The sequence below is a fragment of the Eubalaena glacialis genome, chromosome 6, assembly GCF_028564815.1.
Source record: "Eubalaena glacialis isolate mEubGla1 chromosome 6, mEubGla1.1.hap2.+ XY, whole genome shotgun sequence".
Lineage (NCBI taxonomy): Eukaryota > Metazoa > Chordata > Mammalia > Artiodactyla > Balaenidae > Eubalaena > Eubalaena glacialis.
In genome coordinates, this window is record NC_083721.1 from 7,995,008 (window position 1) to 8,008,426 (window position 13,419).

Consider the following 13,419-nt stretch of genomic DNA (forward strand, 5'->3'; position numbering starts at 1 on the left):
AGGATGCATTCATATCCTAATGTTTGTATCTTTTGACTTATCTGATAGTTCTTTAAATAAGGACTTTAGGATGTTCAATAATATTAAAAACCTTTAAAACTGCAAACAAGGGTATGACACTCAACACAACTGTTGTACAATAAATGGTATAAAATATAATAGTGATTAAAATGAATATCTAAAAGTCTGTTTTAAGAGAAAATCTTAAGCAAATCTTTTTGTAAAGCAATGGAAATAACCTTTCATACTTATTTTTACATATGAGATGTTCATCAATTGAGAATCGTAAGTTGCAAAAGTAATCTCTGAATTCCTGCAAAGGGCCTGTCCAATGGATCAGCTCTTTAGAAATCAATTCAAAGGAAAATTGCTGAGATGCTGCTTTGTACCTGTCAGGTGTATGGCAATCAATAGCCCTAGCATCCCCCAAACCAGGTGAAAAATTTGTCCTAATGGTGCTCACCACTGACACAGGTAATTACAAGTTGAGCACACAATACATGGAAACAAATTCACAGGCTGCTGTATTCCTCTGGACTCTTCTGACACAGTCCTAAGAGAACCTAGACCAGGCAAGCTTGTCACAAAAACGAACAATCAATTATTATCCCACAGGTAGGCTGGGACCATGGTCATGATTTTCATAGTAGAAATGGAAAATTAACATTTTGGTCCTAAAAGTATTTGGTAGCTAGCTAATAAAAGTTAATTTTTCTTTAGGAAAAGAAAAAGACTTTTCTTCTTATATTCGACCAAATCTGCAAATTTGCAATCACAGACTAAAGCCAGAAAACAAAGCACAAAACCCTGGTCAACCAACACTGGCCCAGAACACATGTGCCTGTCTTCCCGAGGAAACCAGCAAACTCTCACCACACCACACACCACACTGTTCAGCACCAGAGTACTTTTTCTAAAGTCAGCTTGTTTTGAAACACACAACAGCGCTGGCCCCAAGGTGAAGACCACAGATTCTTAGCCAGGCTGCTGCAGTTTGAAATTTCAGCTCCACACTTACCAGCTGTGTGGCCTTGCACACCTAATTTCCTGATAATGATAATAATATCTACCTCAAACAGCTGTGGTGAAGGTTAAGTGCTTTAATACATGTAAAGTACTTAGAACGGCTCCGGCAATTAGTAGATGGCTTAATATCAACTGCAATTACTGTACTGTAATGCACGGTACAGTAGATGGGAAGGAAGATGGGGCGAGTACCCTTCTTCTGGAGCATACAATCTCTACCTGAATGTTGGACAGATTCTGCAAACTAAAGAGAACAAAGCTCAATTCCCCGCAAAAAATGTAAGTTCCACTTTTATATCCGACACAGCAAACGCCACTACGCCACTGTCTTCTACCCAGTCAACCAGAATCAAAGCTCTGAGAGTCACGTTCGAGTTCTTTTCCTCCACAGACGGCCTCGTGCAAATGGCAGCCCAATCTCACTGATTCTACTTCCCACAGAACGCTCAAACACAATCTCCTCTTTTCATTTCCATTACCCCATGCCTCACTTAGATGACTAAAATAGATTCCTAATAGATCTCTCTCTCTTTACTTTGCCCATGTGCAACTCCGCATTTCTTCAATAAGATGGCTAGAGTGACCTTTCTAAGGCGCAAATCTCAAGTCTTCACCCCCTACTTAGCGTTGCTTTTAGACCTTAGCTTCTATCTCCCTCCATTACAGCATGCGGTCCTTAACTGACCCAGAGTATATGATTCATAAATATCTGCTGGATAAGTACAATGTTCCTACGATGACAGATGGGATAACTTCTCTAAACATTTCATTATTCATAATTAAAAAATACATTCAGTTAATCCAATTCCATAGAGCGACTTTGTTCCGTGAAAAAAAAAATTTATCCTAAGGAAATAATAGATGATGTGCACAAAAATAGTAAGGGAAGAATGTTTATCTTGGTATTATTTACAACAGCAAAAAATTGGAAACCTAACTGTCAAATAACTGGGGGTGGGTGTGTGTGTGTGTGTGTGTGTGTGTGTGTGTGTGTGTGTGTGTGTGTGTGTGTTAAATCTGCATGTTAAAAACACAAAAGACTGGGAAGGAATATAAATATAAATGTATATGAAAAGAATTGGGGACCTTGATCTATAAATAACTCTTATAAATAAATAGTAAAAAGACTAAGGCTCTGAATGACAAACGACTTAACCATTCTGGGTCCTAGTTTCCCTACCTATAGCAGAGGTATTATAACTAACCCTGTTCCTTTAGGATTGTTATAAAGTTTAAACGAGATACCAAAAGTTGACATGCAGAATAGAATCTGGTACATAACATGCACTTTTTAAGAAACACGAGCTTCTATTTCTATCATCAATGTCATTATTATATATTGTGTTTAAACTTGTTTGTTATAATATATAGAAAAAAGTCATTAGTATATAGCTTAAATAATTATCATCAATTGAACCTGTGGGACAAGAAAAATAAAACTTGCCATCATTCCCAAAACCCCCCCACCACTCTCTGACCCCTCACAATCAATACGTAACTCCCTCATCCCCAAAAGTTACTAGTATCTTGACCTCCAAAAACAGATTAGTTTTAACTTTATATAAATGAATTTGTTTGCTTAATGTTAGGCTTATGAACTGTAGCTTGTTCATTATCATTACTTTATCCACCCTACTTTTGATTGACATGGGATTATTTCCAGTTCAGAGCTATTATGCATACTGCCACTAGGAAGATTCTTAAGTGATTTTCGGTATATACAGAGATGCTGTTCTGTTGGGTTTTTTCCAGTTTTTTGTTTAATCAATCTATTTTTTCCCTAGTAGTTTATGAAAATTCCCTGTGCTCCATTCCTTCACTAACACTTAGAATCATCAGTATTTCTAATTTCAGCCACTACAGTAGGTGTGTACTCCACTGTGATTTTAATGTGTATTTTCCTCGTGACTATGAGCATCTTTTCATTTATCAGCCACTTGGGTATCCACTTAGGTGAAATGCCCATTCAGATTGTTTTTCAATTTTTCTATCAAGAGAGTCTTTTTCTTACAAATATCTAAAACCTAAAAAAATTAGATTTTTTAACATATTTTGGATATAAGCCCCTTATTGGTTATAGATGGTTTACACTGTCACTCTCTTAATGGCATTTCTTAAATTAACTAATTTATTTTATTTATTTTTTGGCTGCGTTGGGTCTTCATTGCTGTGCACGGGCTTTCTCTAGTTGCAGCAAGCGGGGGCTACTCTTCGTTGCGGTGCATGGGCTTCTCATTGCGGTGGCTTCTCTTGTTGCAGAGCACGGGCTTCAGCAGTTGTGGCTCGCGGGCTCAGTAGTTGTGGCTCGCGGGCTTAGTTGCTCTGCAGCATGTGGGATCTTCCTGGATCAGGGTTCAAACCCATGTCCTCTGCATTGGCAGGCGGATTCTTACCCACTGCGCCACCAGGGAAGTCCCTTAATGGTATTTTTTGACGAACACAATCTCTTAATGTTACCAACTTTTGGCTTAAAATTAGTACTTTTGGTGTCTGTTCAAGAAATCTTTCCTTTATACCAAAGTCATGAAGAAATTCTATGTTATCTTCCAGAAGTTGGGTTTTACCATTCACATCTAAAGATGGGCAGTGCTCTTGGATCTGATTTCTGTGTGTTTTTGATAGCAATCAAGTTTCATTTCCCCCCAAAATGGACATCCAATTAACCCAGAACCAATTATTAAAAAGAAACTTTCCCCAATGCCCTGTAATGTCAACTTTATCAAAAATCACATACTCATACATACTTGGATCTGTTTTTGGATTCTTTATTCTGTTAGGCTGGATAAAGACTTACGTAGATGTCTTACATCTTTGTGTAAGAACCAAATATTGTCTAAATTATGATAGCTTCAGAAGTTTTAATACGTAGTAAAGAATTTTTTTCTTCTACAAGAATGTTTTGGCTATTCTTAGCCCTCTCTGTGTCTATGTTTTAGAATTAGCTCATCAAATTCACCAAGACAAATAAACGCATGCTGGGATTTTGGTTGAAACTGCATTGTCTGGAACAGCGCTGTCCAACAGAAAGTTCTGCAGTGATGGATTTATCTGCACTGTTTAGTAAGTAGCTACTAGCACAACTGGGCACCTGAACAGTCTTTTTTTCCCCCCCTTCCCAATCTTATTCTTCACTTTGCCTTATTCTACTTGCTGCCACCTTCAGTACAGTGGTGATCAGAGGAGGAGGTACAGGTTCTGCTGTCTTATACCCAATCTCAGAAGGAAAGCTTTCTATATTTCTCCAGTATCGTGGTTGCTCTAGGTATTTAACTGATAACCACTATCAGGTTAACGAAGTTCCCTTCTAGCCCCAGTTTGCTAAAACCTTTTTCTCATGAACTGATGCTGAATTTTATTAAATGCTTTTTCTGAACTCCACTGAAATGACATGCGTTTTCTTATTTACTTGGTTAATGTGGTGAAATACACTGATTGGTTTATGAATGTTAAATCAACTTCGGCATTCCTGGAATACAATTTGGTCATGATTATCCTTTTGTAGTAAATTCACTGGTGACATCATCTGGACGTGCAGTTTTCTTTGTGGGTAGGTTTTTCAATTAAATTTCTTAAATATGACTATTCAGATTTTACATTTTCTGGTGTGTCTATTTTGGTAGGCTATATGTTTCCAATAGTATTTACTTCGTCTAAATTTCAAATGCATCGTTATCAACTTCTTCGTAATATCCTCTCTCATAAGCTTTTCAATCAATGTAGATATAACCGTAGTAACAGCCCCTTCACCCAAGACTGGTTAAAAAGTCCTTCTCTTTTCTTCTTTGTGATCAGTCTAATCAAAGGTTTATTAATTTTATTAAGTATTCCTCTTTTACTTGTATTTTCTATTTCTGTACTTATCTTATTCCTTCAGTTAGCCAGAGAGGTATATTAAAAATCTCCCATTTAGGTTATGTACTGAATTACATAAATTGGAAGGTTTTATACCTTCCTGATGAATAAGACCTTTTATCATTATAAACTGCCCCTGTTTCTTTCCAATAATGCTTTTCACCTTGTCTGACATTAGCATGACTACACCAAGCCTGCCTCTTAATCTTCGCATGGTATGTCTTTTGTTCATCCTTTTACTTTCAACCTTTGTTTCCTTATATTTTAGGTTTGTTTCTTGTTAAACAGTATGTAGTTGGGTTTAATTCATGTATGAACACTAATAACCTTTCTATACTTATTCCAACTGTTTTATGTTCCTTTCTTACCTTCTGCTGGATTAAGCTTTATACGCCCTCCTTGCACGCAGATTATTTTTTAAGTTATCTTATACATTACAATATGGATTATATATCCTTGACTCACCAAAACCTAATTACTCCTTTAATTTGTATACTATTGTTGACTTGTGTATGTACACACACACACACACACCACAAGACAGTGACTAATCATCCAGCATGAGTAGAATCAGACTCAAGAATACATTTTGGGTGACGGATCAATAACTTTTTGATATCCAGACAGCCATGAAAGAAATACAATGAACTGGATAGCTGCTGCTTGATTATTACTGTTACAACTATCCTCCTAAAATGCTTCTTTCATTTTCTGAATCTAGATCTAGTCAATTACACGCACTAAATTCAACAAGCACTCAGTGAGGGGTAACTAAGGCACTGTTTTGTGCGGGTGACAATGCCACCCACGATCTACAACAGTGAGTCTCAAACCTTAACGTGCTTACAAATCGCCTTTGAATCTTGTTAAAACTGCAGACTGACTCAGTAGATCTAGAGTAGGGCTTGAGCGTCTAACAAGCCACCAGATGATGCCAATGCTGCTCTGAATAACATCTAAAAAAATTTAACTGCTCATCTTAAGAAAGCTATCTTCCAACTAATGCAAGTAGCAGATAGTCCAAAAACAGGCTATGTTCTGACTACACAATACACCGTAAGGCTTTTCCCCCCAAATTTTGGGGTTTGTGGGTTTTTTTTTTTTAAAGACTAAAACACATTCCCATCCTAAGAGTGGTATGGTAGGTGACAAAGAATCTGATTTTCCTTTAAAATTTGCTGTAGGTAATCTAAATGTGGGTCAACAAGAAATAACTATGTTTTTCACTTGTGGGATTTTTTTTTTGGCTGCATTGGGTCTTCGCTGCTGAGCGTGGGCTTTCTCTAGTTGCGGCGAGTGGAGGCTACTCTTTGTGGCGGTGCACAGGCGTCTCACTGCGGTGGCTTCTCGTTGCGGAGAACGGGCTCTAGGCGCGTGGGCTTCAGTAGTCCAGACACAGAGGTTCAGTAGTTGTGGCGCAGGGGCTTAGCTGCTCCGTGGCCTGTAGGATCTTCCAGGACCAGGGCTTGAACCTGTGTCCCCTGCATTGGCAGGCAGATTCTTAACCACTGCACCACCAGGGAAGTCCCTGTGGGATTTTTTTTAAAGCTATTTACTATACCATCTGTTTACTATAAAATCTATTATAACTACTTAGTAACATTACCAGTTATTTAGCGAAGTGAAAGAAAGATTAAGCTTCTAGCACTAAGGCCTGGTATATAGGTGGTGTCTGCCACATGCTCACTGTCTCCTTTCTTAGTTCAACTGCTGCGTGTTAAATCCAGAAAGAGACTCAAGTTTAGTTTCCTCCCACAATGCCAGAAAGTATTTAAGGTATTCCCTCATTCATTCCTCTCCTATTGTAAGGCTCCAAGAAGACAAACTAATATGGGAATTTCTTGTCAACCTGATTTTATAATTAAGCAAATCACCATGGTTTTTATTCTTTCTAAAGTTTCCATCTTCCTTTTTAAATCTAAATGTTAATGAGGAAAAAGACTCAGTTCACCCTATAACAGAGATGATGATAAAGAATTAGGTTGAACTATATGAAATTACTGATATTAGACCTCCTTTGGCCTACAAAACAGCAATTTCATATGGTTTAACCTGTATCTGCCATATTACATATAACCCTTATTCAACTAAATTAAAAAATAATATTTTAGCCCAAGAATGTATCATAAATACATGTCGCAATAGCAGATATTTTAATTTAATGATAAACTTATAAAACTTAATTCAAAATTATCTTATTTTTTTTTAAACATCTTTATTGGAGTATAATTGCTTTACAATGGTGTGTTAGTTTCTGCTTCAAAATCATTTCTTGGAGTTCAACTCCAATGTAATATTTTAAATTGCTGCCAAATAGTATAAAAGGCAAGTTGGAGAAAAGTATGCATGTAAGGTCCTGTCTTCATTTTTTATATCCTTCTGAACTCTATGGATCTTTTTTACCATAAGCATATCTTCATAAATTTTAAAAGTTCATAAAAATGTTGTTGGTAAATAGTTTATTAAAATATGAAGCAGCTTCCTCACTATGTTCTAAAAAGAAACTTTAACAACTAGAGACCATAACACTAGTAGAGATTAGCATTGATTCTAGAGAGAAACATTCCATGAACAGATCTCAGAGATTGAGAGACGGCAAGACAGAGGCAGAAGTAGACACAGAGGAAATACCAAACAGAAAAGCCTGGGAGAAGACCCTGAGTGAAAATAACCATCATTTATCTCTGATGTAAGACCCACATGTAGCGCCACTTGTAGCTAACGTGAATTTTTTTTTATTAATATACTGATAGGAGACCATCCTTGTGACAGTATTAATCCACATTAGATTTTAAAGAGACAGAACAATATTAAAGAACAAAAATAAATGAAAACAATTCAAGTTAATTAAAACTAAGACATTCAAATGCAGAAACTTTTACGAGGCCAAGTTTCTGAGACAGAATCCCCTAAGGAATGACAGAAAGGCAACCAAGCGTAAGTGGGAAGAAACCTGCAAGGTCCCTAGCAACAAGATATACCCACAGCAAAAGAGAAGAAAAACGTTAAAGGAGTAGCCAGTTGCACTTTTAATGATGGCTGGCAGGAAAAATACACATTAAGAGGGTAACTGAATGGAAGTCCACGAGTAAGATATTAGTACTAAGAACAGTGCCTGGGACGTGGCCTGCATTCAATAAATATTTGTTCAGTGAAAGAATGAACTGAATCCAACAGGAATATTTAGAACGTGAAGAAATGGTTCAAAAAGGGAGAAAGCTGAAGGGGGTAAGGATGAAAGAAGTATTTTTAAAATGGGGGCTCGGGGCTTCCCTGGTGGCACAGTGGTTAAGAATCCGCCTGCCAATGCACGGGACATGGGTTCGAGCCCTGGTCCGGTAAGATCCCACATGCCGCGGAGCAGCTAAGCCCGTGCGCCACAACTACTGAGTCTGCGCTCTAGAGCCCGCGCGCCCCAACTACTGAAGTCCGTGTACCTAGAGCCCGTGCTCCGCAACAAGAGAAGCCACCACAATGAGAAGCCCGTGCACCGCAACGAAGAGTAGCCCCCACTCGATGCAACTAGAGAAAGCCCGCACGCAGCAACAAAGACCCAACACAGCCAAAAATAAGAATATAAATATAAATAAAAATAAATAAATAAATAAATAAATAAATGGGGGCTCATGAGCCAGAAATAAAGAACAGTCTAATCACAGCACAGGCTACATCTATTGCTGAGAGTCAATTTCTCTTACTCACTTTTATATCCCGAGCACATATGACAGTGCCTGCCTCCACAGGTGTTAAATAAATATACATTAAGGTGAAACTATGTTATGATTCTATAAATTATCTAATTTTAAGAACAAATGAACTGATTTCTTATTACCCTCTAGTTAGTGGCCAATATGTATCACCACAGAATGCATGTGTACGTGTACACACACACACACACACACACACACACTTTAACCTACTAGCCAAAACAGCATATTCAATTGTCTACAAACAGGATGAAATTGCTCATGTAAGACCTAAACAAATGCTCGGGTTTATCAATATGAGATGTTAAGTAAATCTGTGCATTAAATTGTTAAGAATAACAATGGGATAGGGATAAAAATATTTCTCTTTAAAGCCTATAATATCAGACTTCCACTTCTGACCATTTTAGAGCACCTGGTACCGAACTACCTCACTCACAACAAACCACTACGCAACTGGTCAAAACAGATGAAATATCTGTTTTCAGACACTGGACAATAGGCCACACAGAACAACTTCTTTGTGTGCCTAGTGATCACCGAGAAAAGGGAAACAAACTTGGTGAGCCCCACAATCACCTTGGCTTTCTATCTGGAGACAATTTCCAGAGTATAGTGCAGGGAGGGGGGCCCAAACAGAACACAGTGGTCTTGCTGAACTGAGGAGACAGACATGAGAGTTCAAGGCTACTGAGTTGGCTGGAATCTGTGGGGCAGGCAGTAGAAATAAGGGAGTTATGCAGAGAAGGAGCTCCATTAATCTATACCTGGGGATGCCCTTGACTGTGTGGCCAAATACTAAGCTGCACAATCGTCAGGCGAAGGTCCATGAGGCCACTCAAAGAGCAACAGGCAGGGAGCTGAAAGCTGAACAACTACTAGAACTTGCCCCGGACTGGGAGACAGTAAGTGTTCTAATCACTTAGGGTGGAGAAACCCCGACAAACACAGACATTCAACAGAGACGCCAGAAAATCCACACTTTAGGAGGAAAGCTATACTGGCCCTATAAAGGCAGTCTTCCACTTGTCGTAACAGAGACTGAAACAAACCTCAAAGGATCAAGATGATCAACAAGTAAGCTAACCGCCCACCAGGGCAAAATTCAACACTTCTTAAAAGGAGGACAACAAAACCCAGATACTCAACAGCCTAGCATTCTTAACGCCCATATCCAATCAAAAATCACTAGGCACACAAAGAAGCAGGAAAATGAGGTCTGTATTCAAGAAGAAAATACCTCATTAATAGACCCAGAAATGACAGAAATAATGAAATTAGCAGACAAAAAACAGATTAGAAATCTTTTAAAATATAAAGGAAATTATGGACAAAATAAAAGAACAAACAGCAAATCTTAACAGATAAATGGAAAATATAAATAGGAACCAAAAAGAAATTCTAGAAATGAAAAATAATTGAAGTGAAAAATTCACTAAATGGACCTAATAGGAGACTAGACACTGTGGAAGGGGAAAAAAAAAAAAATCAGCGAATTTAAAAACAAAGAAACAGGCCTTCCCTGGTGGCGCAGTGGTTAAGAATCTGCCTGCCAATGCAGGGGACATGGGTTCGAGCCCTGGTCCAGGAAGATCCCACATGCCGCGGAGCAACTAAGCCGGTGCACCACAGCTACCGAGCCTGCGCTCTAGAGCCCACGAGCCACAACTACTGAGCCCGTGTGCCACAACTACTGAAGCCCACGTGCCTAGAGTACAAGACACTATAACTTAAGGATGCATGTGGTAAGCCCTCAAGCAACCACTGAGAAAGACTGGATGGATGGATGGATGGATGGATGGATGGACGGATTATCCTCAACTAGATCACAGAAAATCTTACTTAGCCCTAAGTAAGACAGTAAATGGTCCTTTACCCTTTCAGTTACTAAAGGCAAACCAAATTCTTAGAGCTGAAGTAAAATGTCAAGCACTTATTTTTAATAATAGCATCTGGAACACAAAAAGGATTAAAATAATCACTCAAGATACAGCTGCCAGACTCTATAATTATTATACTGTACATAGTATATATAACACGTAATATGGGTAAATTTATATTTCTCCCAATATTCTAAAATTATAAAATACGTTTAAATAGAAAAAAATAAATAAAACAGATAATCCTACCTGGTTATTTTATGGGTTATCAGCAGCTATGAAAAAATTCCAAGTGGAAAAACAAGAAATCCCTTTTTTCTTATACTGTCCATTAAATTAAAATGTTTAATCAGTAATAAGCCCATCTAAATAAAAAATTTCCCCCTTTAGTAGGAAACAAGGTGTCAAGCAGCCTTTGAGCCCTTAATTTTTAGGAATGGGGGGTGGGGCTGAAACAAAAGACAGGTAAACATACACAATGTCTGGAGAGAAATTTTAGAAGCAAGATTAAATAAACCTTTCAAGAGATCAATTCCGACCACTTGAAGAAAATGAAGATCAGTGATTTTCTACCTTGGCCTGGTAGCTACTTAGTGACTGATATGGATGAGAAGCCAGTCTACCTCCCAGTGCAGTAATGTTACTGAAACACACACTCCCCCTGCCCTCCTCCGGCTTTGTTCACCACTGAATCCCTAGGACTTAGAACAGTGCTCAACATGCAGCAGACAGGCTGCACGTAACTGCTGCCTAACCAACTCACTGTGCAGTATAGAAAGAGCACAGACGTTTACAAATTTATAAATATGACTCTGCCATTAGGAGAAGATTTAGAAATGCCAACACAAAAGATTATTATGTTACAATAAATTAAACATAAAAGCTGCTGAATTTTAGGTATGATTAACTGGTAACTGATCGTAAATGACTTCAACAGAACTTTTCTAAAACTTAAAACTAAAATTTTACTGGAAAAATTACATGCTAAAGAAAGCAACATACTTAACACAGCAACCAAAATAATGGCCACTTCAACAAAATGCTCACAAACATGCTTTTGAGGCAAATTAAGTTTGAGGGAAATACAATAAAAAAATGGTTTATCTTCATGATGGTAGCTGCATGATCCTTGTTGGCTCATAACTGTTTCAAATTTATATAGCCTCTAACCCATCCACCCCACCCTACTCCAGTCCTTTGGGGAAACAAAAAGCAAACTTGTTTCTGATAGTTTAATTTTAGATGCCGTTTCACCGGACAGCCCTGCAGAGGGGCAGAAAAAAGATGCCTTTTGAACGAGCAAAATCCAGCTCTCAGCACAAGGGAACAGCAATGAGACAACAGCTGCTGCAGCAGCCTTTTCTGGCAATATCAGTGTCTCAGTATAAAAACAGTGTCACCTATAAATATAGGACCTAATTTACATAAATTTCTTTCTAGCCACAGTATGAGAATAACATGATTTATTCAACAGGTAACTAATCAGGCTAAAGGAGACCAAGATTCTAAAAAAAGAAAAAAATCTACTACCACTATGAGAATAAAAGTATTTTCAAGAATCTAGAAGATCTACACAGGACAGTGCTGGTTGCTCTATCAGGCGTCCGGCTTAATACCAAAGAAAATGAGCAGATAACTGGGGTCCTGACTAGAATGCTTGTATAAGTGCTAAACACTTGTTTAACTGAAGGAGTCACATGTTCACCGCAGTCATCTGGCCTTCAGTAAGTTTAACTTTCATAAATAAATAAAGATACTGAAAGTATTACAAAAATGATGTAAGTCATTCAAACTGACAAACTATACTGGTTAAAATCAAGAAACAATTCTTTCGAGCAAGCTAAGGAACTATCATCATTCAATTAGACGGTAAGCCAGATCTGAGAGTCTAGCGTGTCTTTCAACGAGAAGGGACGACAGTGATCATGTAGCTCAAGGCTATCAGACAGCTAGCTGTCCCTCATACTAGTACTTGTCAGATGACGTATCCTTATTTATGGTTTAGCAAATACAATCACCTGAGACAGGGTTAGCGGTAGCTGACAACGCATGAAACAGTCAGCCTAACCAGCAGTAATGTGACATGTGCATTCAATGAACGCCATTTCCTATTTTCAGTCAGAAGATGGGGTTTTCATTCACCTCCTCTCAGGTCAGAGTCATCTGTGGGACAGTTAAGGGAAAGCACTGGAACCATCCAGATGGGATAACTGTAGATCTCAAAGCTGCTCATAATCACCTTTGTGAAGCTCTGCTTTCCGTATCTCAGATTCCTCTGTAACAGGCAAATTTAGCATATTCATTTACAAAACAGGTAAAATGAGAAATACACCAGGAAAGTTCAAGCTTGCTACATAGAAATACACTGAACTAGGATTTAAGACTTCCTCTCGCTTGCTGTAACACCCGCATAAATGCAGCATGGTAACAAATAAGTCAGTTTCCTCATACATGAAATGAGATGGTTCATCATCTTGTCCAGTCACATAAACGCAAAGTATTCCTTCCTTTGTAAAATGCCATGGATTTGAAATGTTACACAGATCATTGCCAGAGGAAACGAAAGGCTGTGCTCAAAAGTCTCTGTTTAGAGCTTAAATGACACATTTTATTAAATGGTGGTTAGATTCTAATTTATTTCCTTTTTAAAAAAATCTACACAAAAACATATTAAAATACTATCTAAAAAAAACTTTAAATGTTTTGTATATACATATATATACACACACATAAAGTATATACACGTATATACACACACACACACATAATGTATGAATATGTTCATACATATAAAACCTGAATTACCCAAAGATGCTCCCTCCCCAACCCCATTCCAGGATTTTTCTTCAGATCTCTTGACCATGACTTTGCTAGGGCCCATACACACTACAGCTGCCTTCCAGAAACCTGGAAGTACAAAAGGAAGAGAAACCATATATTACAACACATCTAAA

The 13,419-nt window shown here is 38.0% G+C and overlaps 1 protein-coding gene across 5 annotated transcripts in view; it reads right to left on the bottom strand.

Annotated features, from left to right (window-relative positions):
- DYRK1A (dual specificity tyrosine phosphorylation regulated kinase 1A) overlaps positions 1-13,419 on the bottom strand; it is a 138,624-nt gene that overhangs the window by 37,959 nt on the left and 87,246 nt on the right. The gene's annotated exons all lie outside the window — the stretch shown is intronic.